Raw genomic sequence first — 13,299 nt, 5'->3', positions numbered from 1 at the left:
ACAAAACAACAAATCACATTATCACATTGCCAAGGCTGTTTCTACAATAGTGAAATACAATTTTTGTCCGTGTCTATCCAGATATTTCAATGAAAGAATTACAAAGATGCTTATTTGAACTATTTGAGTCCATAAGTGAAGAGAAGGACTTTGACTAGTCAGGCTAACAAACCTGTGACTCAAACAGTGCTTAATTTATAAAATATTAAGTGCCAGGGCTCTGACCAGGAGGCCACTGCAGCTTGCACCACCCATCACCGTTGTCATCGCTGCCAAAACAGGTACTTACCATCTCTCTCGCATGTAAGTGCGACAGCTCAGATTATTCCAGGTCCCTAAAGCTAAAGGAATGGCCGGGGAGGCAGGTAGTAGCAATTTCTTAATGTATATTGTTTTCCTAAACAACTGTTATACACTTCATCTCTAAATTACATGAGCAGCACCACCATCTTGCAGACTGGCCTAAGTGTGGTGTTGACAATTAAGTGCCGGTGATCAGCACTGGAAAGCACATGCTCAAATTAAGCACTGGACTCAAATAAGTTGTTTCTTTAGGTGTTGATACCTCACAACAACAAGCCTGGGAAAGTCATGAGCGACACACGTGTCATGGCTGTCCAGAATCCGACAGTCAGAAGGTTCGAGTGTCAATGGCCGCTGACCCGAGTGATGAGACTGGCAGGAGACAGGTCTTCGACTCAAGTGACCAGTCACTCCACGTCACAGTCAAGCTACGTCAATGTGGAGTTAAGAATAGTAAATCTGCACTTACCTATATATACTTATCTCGGTGATATAGTGTTAATCAATATTCTCCAGTAAGTTTTGTTGCACCTCAGTTGTATTACCTCGATACTGTTGTACCACACCACTCATGGAAGGAGGTGTTTCCATGTAAAAAAAAGACCCTCCACTGGTGCTCACTCAATTTGTGAAAGTATACATAACCATAAAGGGTTGCCCAAGGACTAAACTGAACAGCTGACACACATGAGATTGTGATTGTTTAGGAATATCCGGGCAGCAGTGCTTAATTTGAGCCAGTGTTTTCCGGTGCTCAGCAATGGCACTAAATCATCAACACCAGCGCTTTTCATGAGCACCAGTTAAGGACAGATTAATTTACAGAGAGATTAAGTGATTTGTCCAGAATCACAGGATGGTGAGCCGACGCTGAGACTTGAACCTGGTTCCCCAGCTCTGAAGTCTGCAGCTCTGGCCATTACCCCACATCCTCTCCTCACTTTCATGGTTAGCAGTTGGTTCTGATTTTGGCGTTACTAACAGGAGAAACGGGCTGGTGCAAGCTGACACTTAATTTTTTACAAATTAACCCCTGCCAGGCAGCCTTTTCAATAGGGAATAGAAGAGCCCCTGGACTGTCTTCTCTCCCACAGAGGGGGCGGCTCTGCACCATTTTACTTCATGCTTTGGTATATTTAGTCATTACAACTGTGCATGGAGATTACAGCATGTCCCTGATAAAGGCTTTCGCTTGGATCACTTTGAAACGACTGTAGATTTAACATTTCCATTGTTTCGTAAAGATGTTCTTATGCTGGGTTGCCAACTATTTAATTAAGTTCCATAACCTTATTCGTATTTCTACATGGATAGATACATCATAAAATGGATAGTTGCGTCATAAAATGGATAGGTAGACCATAAAATGGATATATAAGGCAGTTTTCTGCACATCAAGTCTGTTCATATTTTTTGCAAGCTGGGATGCTGCTGCAGTACACTGTTCTGAAATTATATGTAGAGTGTGATGATGCCTTTGAGTTGGTTATTGAGCACCAAGCAACTATCGCGCTTTCTTACTCACTCTCAATTCGTCATTATTCCAGATTTACATGTGTGGCTGCGCATACCCATTTCATCTGACCTTCAGTCCTGCTTTCATCATCTGTGATGACCCACAATGCTTAGCAGGCTGATTCTGAGGTGGATGGTAACTGTAAACCCATCCTTTCGTGGACCAAGTGGTAAGTCCGCTAGGGACGAATGCGCTGTTCACGTTCCCTACACCATGCAACCACGATGCTGCAGGTCATTTGTACCTGGATTCTTCATTAGAGAACAATCCACAAAGGATAACACACAACTTCCCCCAAAAGCTGGCAGATTAATGGCCACCACCTAACTTTAAAGAATCCCCTTATATTTCTTAATGGGACAATGTTATACTTTGGATATGCCATTAAATCTGATGTATATCAGCCAGTAGACAGCCACATTTACATATCAGTCAGAATTCAGCCAGTTATCTACTTATGGATACTACAGTAAAAATCTATTCATTCTTCTGTTCTGGTGATAGTGGAATTGGTACCATTACGCCACTTCAGGGGCGTAACACAAGCCCCCACAGCCCCGCGGTGCGGGTGGGCCCCCGAGCTGCAGGGGGCCTCCTCAGCACAGTACTCACGTCTGAGAACTCCTGATAAAATCCAGAGCGGGGACCCCTCCATGCACCTTGCGGGGGGCCCCCTTCAAATTTTGTTACGCCACTGTGCCACTAGTCTTATACCTAACAAATCTTACTACTTAAGGAACTCAGGCCACTAGCACCAGCGGCGTAGCTGTACCTACTGCCACCCAGGGCAGACCCTAAGTTTGATGCCCGTTGTAGGTAAGAGCGGGGAGTGTGGTGGCGGCCGACGGATGATTTGTTCTTGGGGAGGGGGAGTGGTGGTGGTGGTCTGACGGCCGACAGATGACTTGTTCTCGGGGTGGGGGTGGGGTGGGTGGTGGTAGCCGACAAACAGGCCCATCCTTCCCCCCTGTAGCTACGCCAGTGACTAGCACAATCGGCTGCTAGTGGATAAGAGAAGTACCCAGTTGCTGACATGGAGAGAACATTCACAGACAGCCAGGAAACTCAATTCATGTGCTTACTGCAGCACTCAGCGCCTTACTTGTCTGTACATTTCACATTGTCCTATGCCCTCCCAATAAACGGCAGCAGAGCACAGCCTTGTTAAACCAAACAATGGTATAATGGGCTTCAGACTTTAATAGACACATTACTTCAAATTAATTTTAATTGCAAATGTAAAAAAGGTCACGAGTCTTAATTATTCCTGAACAGGGTAATTGAAAGTACATACCAGAAATAATATGATCACAATGCAAGTTCTTGATAACAAAGAGAAATTCTTAAACTAAGCTGAGATATAAATCACCTAATTTGTGCAATATTTTAATTCCGTGTTTGATTATGCCAATCATAAAGGAGAAAATTGTTACCCAATTGTACCTGAATCATGACACATAATTTTGTGTACAGGGATCCAAATGCAATGCTATTGTGTTTGTAAACCAATGCGGATTCACCGTCATGAGCAGGCATGGACTGGGATCAGCGTTAGATTGGGATTAAAAATCAGCCCGGGCACGCAAAAAAAGTGGCCTACATTTGCATATTGCCTTTCGGCAAAACACTACTTTGGCAAAATTTTATTTAAAAATAAAGGGGTGGCGGGCGGTTAAAAAAAATGCACGGATTAGTTTACACTGGGAAAACACACCTGAAAACAAGTGAGGCCACTTTTGCTCAGGCCCCCTTCCCCGCTCAATATGGATATATTAATGGGCCGGCCCAGCGAGAGAAAGGGATTGACACCTCTGCTGTTGATAAGAAGGAGGTAATGGACGCCCATCTACCTCCAGAAAGGCCACTCAGGCACCCACTGGGCCACTGGCGGCCTGCAACAATGCAGAAACCGACAAATCGGCCCCCAGGCTGCTTAAAAAAGCAGCCCACAGCTGGAATTCGGATACCGGCCCCTCGGTATTGCCCGAGTGCCCGCGTTACCAATCCGACACTGACTGGGATGCCAACAGAAGCTAGGGCAGCATGCATCTAAAGCCGAATTATTAAACCTGTAGCGCTTCCCTCCATGTGTACTGCTATGTCGAAGCAGTCTGGTGAAGAAGAACTCAGCTTTTAGTCCTTTTTTCCATAGGTGACAGGGAAAACCGCTCTGTAGCACAAAATTGCATTCTTTCTGATATAGTGTGGATAGTGTAATAAAATGTGCTACAAATAGATCTAATTATTGGGTTTAGGAAAAAATGGTACTGCTGCATTAAAAATCTGGTTGTACTAGTTTTCTACATGGGAAATCCACGCTTGTCAACAACAACACCAAGTGGCTGAACATTTACGAGGGGAAAACAAGTGGAAAAACTATTTTCGTAGGTTATTCCACATTTAATTGTACGTTTGTGGCAACATCACAATTACCACGTGCTGTAATGGAACTACCACAACAAAATTAGCCCAAGAAATTCTCAATGATGGTGTACTTGTCGTGTATAGATTATCCTCATAAATACATTTATATGCATAATAAAGTACTGAGCGTGGTATTGTCTCAGCTGGCAGAGGCTCTATCTAGCATTGTGCGGTGAAAATAGGGGTGGTGACAACATGCAACAATGCTGCTTTTAATCAGCAGGGGACTAATTCTGGAGAATTTGATGTAGCTGGCCTATCTGGTATTTGTCTACATCCTTTATCGCTCCATTCCATGAAGTTAAATTCAAAACCAAGCACTGGTAAAGCTAATGGATGGAAGTTTGTATAGAGCATGGATCAGGCATTTACACTTGGAACAAACATCAAACCTAGTTTACTAAAGTGCAGGCAAAAGCATCTGAAAAAAAGGATGCTACAAAAAATAAGGGGTTCTTTTGTTTCTGTAGCATCCATTTTTCTGATACTTTTAGCAGGGCTTGTTTCCCGATGCCAGCACCAAAAGAAGCGAAGAAATCATTGCCTTTGTGAAAGATTTCACCTCCAACTCGATCACCCCCTCGCAGGACCTCTGCAACAATTGATCTCAATTCTTCAGCAACAAAATCACAGCCATTTACAGCAAGTTCAGCCCACAACCTTGACAGACCAAGTCAAACCCCTCCTGATCTTATCCAAAATACCAATGCTAATCACATACCCTGTCATCACCCCTGAAGAAACCACCGCCACCATGAAGTCCATCCACTCAGAGGCCCCATTGGAGCCCTGACCCCAATACACCTACTCCAGAGGACTGCAACCCATCAGCGCTATGCTCACACCCATTCTAATTGCCTACACCGCATCCGCGACCTTAAAATATGCTTGGAAACAGGCGACTGTCTCCCATTGCTGAAGAAACCTTCGGAGGGCGCTTCCACGCTTTCCCACCAGAACTCAGGTGGGACTGGCACTTATTTTTCTTCAGCAGACCTTCCCAAGCAAGAGAGTGAAAAACACACAAATGGGAAAGAGGAAGAGACAGTTAGAAAAACTATGGCAAACAATGACAAATCAAGAAAGCAGAAGCCTGCAAGAGTGAGATAAAGGGGGAGGTGATTAGATATTCATGAAGTGGAATCAGGACCATGCAGCCTTGACACTTGACACGTCAACCTTCAATTGTGCTGGATGTGGGCTCGTGAGTGAAGCTTTAGGCACAGACAATGAGGGGCATATGTTCAATGAAGTGACGAAGCACTGCGTTAGCCTTCTTGGCTTAAGACCGCGCTCCGCCACTTCTAAAACGCAGGGCTGTACCGTATTTACAACAATACGGTGCAGCTCTGCATTTCCCCCTGTGTAGGGATCATCTCACAGGGAAAGCCAGGATGGGTTCCCCAGTTGCGCTCAGCGCCGGGACACTCCTGAGTAACTGCGCGCTTTCCAAATGCAATATAACATAACATAACAAAGGTGCCTGGATTGTGGGGAATTATTGTTTTATGTGCAGGAAGGTGTCATTTCCTGCACATAAACAATATTGTATGACGATTTGCAACTTCTATGTGTGCTGCTTTGTGCAGCACACATAGAAGTTGCAACTCGTCATTTTTAAAATGATTGTTTATGTGCCGGAAGAGAGACCCTCCGGTACATAAACAATCATGCATGGTGTTTTGCTGTTTTTATGTTTGCTGCACAAGGCAGCACACATAAAAACAGCAAAACTAGGCAAAAAAATGCCTTTCTCCTAGTTGCGCCCAGTAAAGACCAGGTTTTCCCTGGTCTTAATTTTGGCGCTGGTCCATATTTACACCACCCTTGTATAAATGGGGCAGCGTCAAAATCAATGGGTGTTGCAGTGGAATGCCCACCGCAACACCTATTGCCCACCTCTTTCACGCTAAGTATAATGTGAAAGGTTGGCTTATTTACAAGGCCGCGTTAAGCCACGTTAAGTGGCTTAGCGCTGCCTTTTAAATAAGGCAAAGCCTGTATTGCCACCACAACGTCAAAAAAAGTGAGTTATGGTGGCGATAGGGGTTTGTAAATATGCCCCTTATTCTTTTACAAATCAAGCACTGATGTGGGCTGATCCAAGATGTGACTGACAATGTCTCTAGCCAATGACTAGATGTTCTGAAATTAAAGATTTCACAGACTTCCAGAGGTTATTCCTAACTTCTTAAAGTACAGGATACAATATGCTCACCATGAATGGCACACGCGTCATATGTCAACCCTATTCATAGAATAAGCTGCACTACCTATATTGGAATCCATTAAAACCAGACAATCCTCTTTTATAGGTTTCGGAAATAGTTTATCATTTGCTTGGCTAATATTGCGCGTCACACCGGCACAACTGGATGTCTAGAAATTTCTCATTAGAAATATTGTTAATATTTCAGCAATTATTTTTCACACGTGCTTACCAAGGATTTGTGGACAGCAAAATAAGGTTTTTGATTCTGTCACACATACATCTAAAGAACAAGCAAGGAATCATGAAGGAGAGAAAATATGTGAGCTTTAACACAGAGGGTATGCCATGTATTATGCTAGCTTCAAACTGTTATGCTGGGTAACATTCCCAGGCACTCTGAGTCAGGCCTAAATTCTCTTCATGAATCAGCTGCCCATTGTACATACATTATTGATGCCGTAACGCGAGGTGAAAAACTGTTGTTTAGATGTAAATCATTTTAATTGACAAAGAGCGGTATTTATAGTCCGCATAGCATTCATGCATATCAAAGAACTCGAATATTATTTTCATTTCTGAAATCCCTCTTTAACAGATAAAATGGGATGTTAAATCTACCATTGAGTGACTTTGGTGCATGGGGGAAAAACATGTTCTAATGAATTAATACAAAAAGAATTGTGTGTGTCAAATAATTTAAGAAGGGCAGCATGTCTTTTTGTCGGTGACGAGAAAGAAAATGACGAAAAATAAAATGGAAGGGAATTATTAAGTAATGGGTAGGTGTTCAGAGTACTGCTGGTATCATTATAAGGGCCCCTATAGGTCGGCCAGGGGTAAGTTATAATCCTTGGTTCCAGGAGATTGCCCTACCACTTTATTACATAAATACTGTGGTAACCGCTCTCCACTGATAGAAATCACGGACCTCATTTATGAGGGTTTGCCGTAGGGCAGCGCAGCCGGCCTTCGTACTGCGCTGCCAAACGGCAAAAGAAAAGGGCAGGAATGCACCATATCTATAAGATATGGCGCATTCCTGTCCTTTTACCCTACGCCGGGGCCCAATGGGCTGCCTTGCGCCAATGCAGGCACCTTTGCACCATGGTGCAAGGGTGCCTGCGTTGTGGGGATGAATTTTGGGCGCAGGAAGCGAAACCTTTCTGCACAAAAACAATCACAAGAGGCTTTTCCTCTTTCTATGTGTGCTGCAGAATGCAGCAACCAGAGAAAAAGAAAGAAAGAGAAGAAATAAAGATATTTCTCCTCGTTGTGCCTCCCTTATGCCTCCCCTGGGGAAGCAGAAGTTTTTGGCGCTGCCTCAGATTCACGATTTCTCATAATTCTGAGGCAGTGTCAAAAAGCCACTGATGTTGCTGGGAACGCCCCCAGCAACACCTATTGCACGCCCCTTTAATGTAGAAAACTGCAGTAAAGGGAACAATATTTACGAGGCAGCATTATGCCAAAAAAAAGTGGCTTGGTGATGACTGGTAAATATGGAGCAGGCTCCTGGGCCATATGAGCATCACAAAAAGTGCTGTTCCAGCGGCGCAAGGGGCCTCGTGTGTCTTGGATATAGATCACTCTCGTTGACCATCCCCAGTGCCTTATAAACAAACATGAGACTTATTCAAAGAACATGCATGAGGTGTTGTATCATCACAGGTAAATGGGTGTGTGAGGTTCCAGGCATTTTGGTGAATGGATGCCGATGTGATCACCATTGTCTTAAGACAATACCATGCCAAAAAAATATGATGCTGATGGGTAGCTTTCCCTGGCATGGGGAGAGAGAAGGATCTGCTGAACTCAGTTGTCCATAGGTCCGGGATGGGGGGCTTAATTTTCGTGAACAGAGGCAGCACAACAAGCTCCCAGGTTCCATTCTAATGCCTTGCCAGTGGGAAGGAATACTCTGTATAATCAGTCCTTGCTAGGCCACACTGTCATGGTACTAGAAAGCACTTGTAGCTCTTGTGAATATATGCTTAAAAACATTGCCATATTTTGAGATCGCTGCCCATGTTTAACCACTACTAGAACATTGGAATGTGGGGCTCCACTGACGACAATGAACTGGCTCAGGGTCAATAACGGCAGGTTATAGACTTCTGCTCCAACTTTTTAACATTTGTTTTTCTGTTTCTCTCTTTTTAATTTAGACTCTCTCTATCCTCTCGCTCATGGTAGTTCAAACCACGTCCAACCTCAGTGGGTTGAATGCTCCAATAGCCTTGTAGCCTTTGGTTTTAATGCTTGTTAAAGATTTCCTCCCACATTATAGGCCCTCGCCCACGGTTTAGGCCTAAAACTAAGCTTTAGGGCCTTTAACAACTAATACAGCCCTCAGTAGAAGGCTATAATGCAAACCAGACTGTGTCACAGATAAGAACTATTCAGAAGGGATTCTTTCACCAAAATGTATTAGTGTATGTATTTTATATTTGTAGAGCGCGCTGCAACCCAACGGGCATCCTGGCGCTGAAAGACAGAGTGAGGAAGGAGACAGTGGGGAGCTAAGGATTAAGTTCTGGGGAATAGCCAAGTTTTCAGCTGTCTGCGGAAAAGGGTCAGATCCCGGACCAGTCGTAGCTCCACAGGGAGGCCATTCCATAAGCGTGCAGCCGCAGAGCTAAATACACGGCCTCCCAGGGTGACTCTCGTTGTTTTGGGAGTCAAGGCCAGCCTAGCTGAGGAGGAGCGCAGCATGCGCGTAGGTGTATACCAACTGAAGAGATTCTGCAGTGGTATAGGGCCAAAGCCATGAAGAGCCTTAAAAACTACACACAGAGATTTAAACAAAATTCTCTGATGCACGGGCAGCCAGTGTAATTCGGACAGGGCCCTAGTGCTGGAGGAGAAGCGCGGTCTAAGAAGAGCAAGCTTTGTGGCAGCAGCCTGGATCCGTTGAAGTCTCTGAATCAGATATGTAGGGGAGGCGAGCAACAAGGCATTACAGTAGTCCAGGCGACTAAGGATTGTGCATCGGACTACTGTACCCCGTACATGAGAGGGAAGAAGGGGCAAAATCCTACGTAGACCTCTCATGATCAGATAACAGTTTGAAGCTACCTTGTTGACATGTGACTCCAGACTTAGATTCTCATTAAGGCAGACACCCAAATTGCGAGCAGTCTTTACAGGAACCAAAGGGGTATCTAGAGGGAGAGGCCAAAAATTGGAAGGAAGGGTAAAAGGCACCCTTCCCACTGAGCAGTGTAGAATCTCAGTTTTGGCACCATTGAACTGCAGATCATTATTCCTCAGCCAATTCGTCATTTCTATCATGCAATTGTGGAAAGAGGATAAAGAGTCCACCTGATCATCACCATCCAAGGAGATAATCAGTTGCGTATCATCTGCATAATTAACTGCAGAGATATTACAGGATTTGATGATCTGCACCAAAGGGCGCATATAAACATTGAACAAAATAGGGCTAATAGAGGAACCCTGTGGAACCCCCTGTTTGTTCGGCAAAAAATCTGATTGGAATGGAGGCAAAAAGACTGCTTGCCGTCTATCCGATAGATAGGAGCATAGCCATTTGAGGGCCAAACCTGTAACCCCTATCTCCTCAAGCCGAAGTAGTAGAATACTATGGCTAACCGTATCGAAAGTGTGTAATGACTACTCTAGTACCCATCTAAATTGATTGGACTGCTTTCCAAAAGGTGGATTTGCAGGTCTGTAGTACTAAGATATTTATAGTCGTAGATGCTGTCAATCACGGGAAAGGAGCCCTGAAACTGACAGTGATAGACCTTTTACTAAGCAGATTAAAAAGTGTATTCAAGAGCTTGTTTCAGGTAGTTATGCCTGAAATGTACTCTAAATTTACAAACAGCGATTCTATTTATGTGAAATCTGCTGTTCTCTCGAAGCAACATGTCTATTGCTTCAACATCTAGTATTTCTAACCTCTGTTTCATAATAGCACATGGAGGCTGATGCTGTATACCCCACAATTGTCCTATTGAAAGAAAGATTCGGAAAAAAATTGCAAAACAGGATGTATCTCAATAACCTTATTTTGTGACCAAAAGCCAACAGATTTTTAAACACACTAAGCAGGTGTAATTAGGCATGGGGCAGTGACCACTAACTGAATACCTTCCAGTCTTTCTGCTAGTACTGCAAATAATAAACAGGAACAATTATATATTAAAATGATTATATTTGTCTGAAAACTACCAGTAGTGGGAGACAATAAACACTAATGGTATGTTGTTAAATGTAAATGGTCATATCTATTAATACACTATAACAACATCTGAGCTTCTTTGGAAAGATTGGAACCCAACTATATACTGTAATAAATAAATAAATTATGGAGATGTAGTACGAAGAAACTCCATGCTTGCACATAATAGATGTCTCGAGGAATAACCTCATGGTCACAAATAACATTCAGATGGGAGCTGCGTGCCTATAAGGGTGTAAACCAGTGCTGAAAAATACGGATTCACTGATATCTCAATTGGCCTTTCCTTCTATATGCAGGGCATAAGGAGTTGGGCACTATATTCCTAAAGAAATAAGGGAATAGGCTTCAACAACTTAAGATGTAGAGTATAGGGTTTAGATTTAAAGGGAATGTAAAAATATTATCTCCCTAACACTTTTCAAAGTATGCGACCCACATCCCTTTAAAACAACAACCCAATAGCCAGGCAGCCTACGATGCTAGAGTCCTATGAATTTGAGAGTCTGGCTGCCACGTACTGCAAAACTGGGACTTAATTAGATCTCGATTCTGACACATGCGTTTACTCTATTGGGCAACATTGTTTGCTGTTCTGGGTGAAATATTTCGTTTTCAAAATTATATTCTTAAGAATTGGCACGCTCTTTCATGGAGCAGGCACAATTTAGAATGGATGACTAATCATGACCAAAAGGGAAATTTGAAGGAATACTTAAAGGAATGGGTAGTCAATCATATGGAGTCCTACTATGGATCACTCCCTCTGTCAAAGGCACAGGAAATTGTTGCAATCATTGTGTGATATTTGATTTGTGTCAAATAACCTCGATATAGCCGTGATCATCCTTTGTCTATAAAACTGTCACCTCTTTGAATGCCTTAGAGACATGACAACTTTCACAGATGGACATCTTAACTGGAAATCCTTGACAAATACATTTACCTCCTGTGAGAAAAATCCTGGTAATGATTGTCCCCTATTGAGATGGTCATATACTTCCATACACTCATATCTCTTTTTTGTTGAGTGGAATCTTAGCAAGGGTGGATGTTCATGTCTGAGGATCAGTTACACTTGCCACATTGCCTGGTTTTTTACCATAGTTTCTCGATTGAAAAATACATCTCAATTTGTTAGTAAGTTAATGTACCATTAACCATCACCAAATGGATGTCTGTTATTTTAAAAACGGAATTCTAAAAGCGTGGTAGTGTTGCTTCATAATATTGGGAGGCATTAGTAGATGTGCATTTGCTGCCTGTAACAAGGTTTTCCACCCCTCCCTACGGCTAACTAGACATGTCTAAATTGGGAGTGATCCTTTTCCGCTGTTAAATAGATAATACAGGTCCATAAAAAAACTTTAACCCTTTGAAAAGTGATAATGCCCCTTAAAAATACATATCTTATTAAGGTGCCGGTGTCCATCTATGTGGGGTTGAAGATGCTCTAAACAAATATACTGCTGAAAAGGTTAAGGCCCTTATTATGAGTCTGGCAGTCAGTGGACCACCAAACACACGATGTCGGTCTCTCGACTGCCCTATTACGACTTGGGTGGTCTTCAGGGCCCCCTGGTGCCACACGCCATGTGGATGCACTAAGGGGGGCACAGCATGTGCCCCACTGTATGCATGCACAACAGTACCTGCACGACATGGACTGGAACAGTCCATGCCATGCAGGTAATAACTTTGACGTTTCCACTATGGTGCCTATTTCATAGACACTGCCTTGGGAAAACCAAAGAACTGCCTGCCAGACCAGGATAAAACTCCTGATCTGGCAGGCGGTTCCTACATGGGTTTGGCGGTATGGGAGCAGGGCGGTCCAGCCTCGCCAAACTCATAATAATGCCTTAGGTCTTTGAACAATTTGTGAGTGACAGCCAAATTCATGAACACCACAGCCTCAGAAGTAGGATTGGTGATTGGTTTAAGTTATCAAATACTGAATAATACATTGAAATACTTCTATTCGACTGGTGACAATAATTGCAGGCAGCTCCTCATCTGAGATTTTCTACATCAATCCCCATAATCCTGGCAATAAGCTTGCAAAAGACCATCCCCAGAAGTTAACAACTACTTGATTTATTTATGTTTACTGAGGAACTGCCTAGGTGTTCCTGTGATGATAACTTCAAAATGTGAGTCATGCAGGCCTCAAGACAACCAGATAGCCTTTGCACAATGTCATGGCCTAGCATCTTATAATTTGAGATGCATTTCTCTACTTAAAAGACATGCAGGGCATCCTCTGCAGTGGGGGAGTCTCCCCTTTCACTGTAATTGAGCATCATTAGAGATGCACAACAGGTGTAGTTCAAAATGACATATTTTTCAGAAAATCATGCAACAATGACTGAATGACTTACTAATATGTACAGAATACTACATTTAAAGGATCAGTTGAGCTCTATAAACAAACTGAAATCTTAGCAGTTATCAAAGTTACAGTGCAGGACCACAGTTGATCTAGAACCTCCACAAAACAGGTCTTTATGGATTTATTTTTGGGGTATTTTATATACATTTGGAAAATGGGTGCTAAGTGGGATGAGATCTCTCTGTTGTAAATTTACACAATGTGTTTACACATCAATTGTGAACGTTCATATGCAGCAGATCAGC

At 43.1% G+C, this 13,299-nt stretch overlaps 1 protein-coding gene across 1 annotated transcript in view; it reads right to left on the bottom strand.

The window, feature by feature from the left end:
- Positions 1-13,299, bottom strand: part of NCKAP5 (NCK associated protein 5) — a 704,458-nt gene that overhangs the window by 25,011 nt on the left and 666,148 nt on the right. The gene's annotated exons all lie outside the window — the stretch shown is intronic.

The sequence above is a fragment of the Triturus cristatus genome, chromosome 3_2 (genome assembly GCF_964204655.1).
Source record: "Triturus cristatus chromosome 3_2, aTriCri1.1, whole genome shotgun sequence".
NCBI classification, from domain to species: Eukaryota; Metazoa; Chordata; class Amphibia; order Caudata; family Salamandridae; genus Triturus; species Triturus cristatus.
Note: the sequence above shows the minus strand (reverse complement) of the source record. Positions and strands in the feature narration are given on the sequence as shown.